Source organism: Pipistrellus hanaki, assembly GCF_964339955.1.
Source record: "Pipistrellus hanaki genome assembly, chromosome: 5".
NCBI lineage: Eukaryota > Metazoa > Chordata > Mammalia > Chiroptera > Vespertilionidae > Pipistrellus > Pipistrellus hanaki.
The window spans coordinates 28,259,087-28,263,654 of NC_140507.1; positions in this window are offsets into that span (position 1 = coordinate 28,259,087).

Below are 4,568 nucleotides of genomic sequence, written 5' to 3' on the forward strand. Positions count from 1 at the left end.
GGTCTAATTAACCTATTACCCTTTTATTAATATAGATCAACATAAACCTGGGAACATCTTTGCTTCTAAGAAGAGAAGGAAATAAACACATTGAGCCATGAGCATTCACTGATTCAGTCAATATTGATTGTACACCTACTATGTACCTGGTGCTTTTTAAAGCACTGTGTGTTCAGCAGCAAATGAGATAGACACACTTCTGGCCCCTGCTCTTGTTCCCCTGAATGCCTAGTGGGAGATGGACATTACACAGCTGTGCTGAGTGCCATGAGGTTGTCAGGCCAGGAGAGCTTTTCCCGAGGACATGGAAAAAGGCTTATCTCAGAGCCTAACATTCAATACTTATTGAGCGCCCATTGAATGTCAGTCCCTGAAGGGTGAGTGGGGACTGGCCTTGAGAAGGGCAGGGAGGGAGGAGAGCATCCCGACTCCAGGGAGCACCTCACAAAAGGCCCTGAGGAGGAGGGGGCAGGGTGCAGGTGATCAGAGGGGGGTGAGGAGGGGCGTGTGGGAGAGATGGGCTTAGCCGGGTGCACAGATGGTGATAATGAGGTACCTGATGGTGAGGAGAGAGAAGTGACCACATTTGAACCGAGAGAGGGCCACCCTGGCGCCTGGATGGACAATGAATGGCCAGCCCGGAGGCAGAGACCCTTCATAAGGGGCTTTGTGAAGGGCCGGTGAAAGGTGGTGGGAGTAGACTCGACAGGTGGGGAAGAGTGAGTGGAACTGGAAATATTGCAAAGACAGTCTTGGCATATTGGTGATTTATTGAAAGTAGGAACCGAGGAGGAGGCCAGGATTACATTGGCATTTGGGGAGTGGTAGTAGTAGTTTTCCTAAGGCGGGTGTGTGTGTGTGTGTGTGTGTGTGTGTGTGTGTGTGTGTGTGTGTTGAGGGGAGCAAGTTTGGTGAGCATTCAGTTTTGGACTCACCGAATTCAAAGTGCCAGCACGACAGCCACATGGAGAGGCCACGGAGCAGGTCGATATATGAGTGTGCAGCTAAGAGTAAATTTAGGTTGATGACAAGGTAAGTATTATAGGCACCTCTTTTATCAGATGGCGCCCACGGGCGAATTGCATCCTGGCCAGCACTGCATCGTGAAGTGGGGGCCGCCCCTGGAACTCCTACGCCTAGATCCATCTTTTTCTCTTTCTCCGACCCTCAGCAGTTCATCCAACCTTTCTGTGCTCCCCCATCCTCTGCACAGAATGGTGGTGGTTATGTCTGCTTCGGACCACATAGCAGTTCATGCTTGAGGACCTATTAAACCAAAAATAAAACCCGTGGGGCTCTTTGGAAAGAGGGCCTATGTTAAAACAAGGAGTTATTACAGTTCTGCGTTGGCCAATGAAAAGCAGAAATACAGCCCCAAGGCTCAGTATTGATTTTAGTCCCGGGTGCTTCCTGCGGCTGAATAAATCTGACATCTCTCCCCTCAAGTGCTGGCTGGGTTGATGGCAGGCCTCCAGCTCCCAGCGCCTCACCCCGGTCCCAAGGTTACCTCCTTCCTCTGCGCCGGCCGAAGCCAGCTCCCTCACCTGCCCCTGGCGCTCTGGCTGCTCTTTCCCCGTGGTAGGTGGTTACGGGGAAGATTCCAGTTGTAAGGTTGGAGCTTGGCCAGGAGCAGATGCCCTCTGATTAGACGGGGGACAGGCCCTGCCAAAAAGCAACGTGTGGATCTGTAGAACCAGAGATTTAAGGGAAACCAAAGGAAATGTCTCCAGACAGAGTTTTCAAACTTAAGAATGCATTAAGGGTTGTGGAATTAGTTTCATTCATCCATTCAATTACTGGATGCATATTTATTGAGCGCCCATTGAATGTCAAGCTCTGAGATAAGCCGGGGGCTACAAGAGTCAAAAAAGACAATGTGTTTTCCCTCATAGAAGTAATATTCAAATCAGGGAAAAAGAGACAAAAGAACAAATAACTCTTAAGGGAACTACCAGGTGCAAGCATAGAGTAGAGATGTGGCTAGAATGTGGAGGCCCATTTTATTTTTAAAGTACATATTTTTTTTTATTTCAGAGAGGAGGGAAGAGGGAGAGAGAGAAACATCAATGATGAGAAAGAATCATTGATAGGCTGCCCCCTGCATGCCCCACACTGGGGACCGAGCCCACAGCCCAGGCATATGCCCTGACTGGGAATCCAGCAGTGACCATCCTGGTTCATAGGTCAATGCTCTACCACACTGGGCAGGCTGGAGGGCCCATTTTAGATGGGTTGGTGGCTTCACTGTGGTGTGTCATTGGAGTTGAGATCTAACCTGTGGAGAGCAGGAGAGGCCACTCCAGCCAGAAGGCCCAGCCAGGCGAGGACCGGAGGTAAGAACATGCTTGGCGTGTGTGCAAAACCATGACAAGGAGTGGCCAGAGATCAGGAAATGAAAGGGAGGGGAGGAGAGCAGATGGTGTAGGGCACATGTGTCAAACACAAGGCCCGCGGGCCAAATCCAGCCCGCCAGGCCTTGCAATGTGGCCCGCACCGCGCTGTCATCACTGCACTCCGCTGTCAGTTTATGACATTGTCAGTTTATGACTGTTCAGTAAACCATTCGGCCCGCGATTTAGGCTGGATTTTAGATTTTGGCCCCTTCTCTGATTGAGTTCGACACCCGTAGTGTAGGGCTTTACCAGTCATGGGAAGGAGTTTGGGTTGTTGTTTAGTGTCATGGAGAGCAATTGAGAGGTTGGGTGCAGGGAGTCAATTCTGTTTTGAATTTTTACTCTGACCCCTGAATGGTTAATGGGTTGGTGTGGAAAGGAAGGAGTCAAGGAAATTAACCAAGAAGCCACTGCAGCCCTCCCAGTGAGAGGTGATGGCCAGGGGGCCGGTTGTCCCGGTGGTGCTGGTGGAGGGGAGTGAGGAGGACAGACTGAGGGTGCCTGGAAGTGGATGGATCAGCTTGATGATTGACTGGAGTGAGGGGCGAGGCAAACGCAGGGGCTGAAGATGGCTCCTAGGTCCCTGGGTCTCACAGCTCCACGGATGGAGGTATGTTCGGGGGACAGGGATGACTCAGAGCACAGGCTGGGGATATGGAGGAGACGTCAGTCTGCAGTTGGAGGCATGGGAGTCATCAGATCCTCTGGGCTGGAAATACAACTGGAGAATCTCAGCACAGGACTGGCCTGAGCGCCCGGGAAAAGGGTTTAGACAGAAAGAGCTGAGGGTGGAGGCTTGAGCCCCGAGAAGCTCTGGCCCACACGTGGGAATGAGAGTGGGGAGCAGGGAAGCCTGAGGCCGGAGGAGCGGTGTCACAGGAGCCTCGCCGAACTCCTCAGAGGCCACGCAGGGGGAGAGCGAGGGCTGCCCATTGAGTCTGGAGGTTTGGAGGAGGTTGCTGATGGCGACAAGTCATTTCAATTAGTCGGGGAGGATGAAGGCAGGCTGGAGTGGGTGCAAGAATGAATTGGAGAGGAAGAGGCTGAAAAGACATCGAGGGACAAGTATTGGAGAAGTGTTGCCTTCAAACTGGGCAGAGAAATGGGGAAGTGGCTTCTTCCTTGGGTTTCTCTGAAAATAAAAAAATGCTCTCGCCATCATTTCTAAGCCTCTCTTCTGCTCTGACATACCCAGAACATGGCACTAACACATGTATTCCCATGGTAAAAAACTGTGGGTGATGTGTAGTCCCCAGCAGATAGCTGTGGCTCCACTCCCCTTTCTCCCATTTAAGAATGCTTTAGGCGCTGTGGCCAGGTAGCTCAGTTCAGTAGAGCATTGTCCCAGTACGCCACAGTTGTGGGCACGTACAGGAAGCAACCAAATGGGTTCACTGAGTGGAGCAACAAATCGATGTTTCTCTCTCTTTCTCAAATCAGTTCTAAAATCAACCAATAATAACGATAAAAAAGAATGCCTCTAGGAATGTAAATCAGTCAGAGTAATGTTGAGAGAAGCATCTGCTACTTTCTAGAAAGAAACGAAACACAAACCTTAATCCAACTGCTATGCATTAAACTATTTGCAGTACCGCTTACCGCTGACCACAGCACACCCGCTGGGGCATGTTGGCTGACGAGTGTGGTTTCGGACCACGAGTGGTGCCCTTCATTCATTCATTATCTTCAGATAATTTTCTGAGCACTTGCTCTGTGTTAGGAGCTTAGTGCTGGGCACCGGAAGCAGCAGTGAACAAGCCAAGCATGGCCTCTGCCCTCACGGAGCTCCGGCCAGGCGGGGAGCAGTGAGCTCACAGCTGGAGAAGCAGTGTGCTCTCCAGGAGAGCGTTGCCAGCGGGAGTCCCGGCCTGGTCTACAGGCTCAGCGAGAGCTCCCGGGAAGAGGTCCCGAGGAATAAGCTGGGGGGACTGATGAAGCCTGTGCCGGGGGTGGGGTGGGGGGACAGTGGCCCGGCAGAGGTGAGCTCCAGTGCGGGAGGGCGTCCGCCTCCTCTCAGGTCCACGCCAACGCCAGCCTGTCCAGGAAGTCAGGGGAGGAGGGGGTGTGGCATGAGAGGCAGTAGCAGAGGCAGGCAGGGCCAGGGGCGCAGGGCATGGGCGCTCCTGCCAACTGTTGGGTCTTTACCAGGAGAGCAACCCGAAGAGCGTTAAGTGT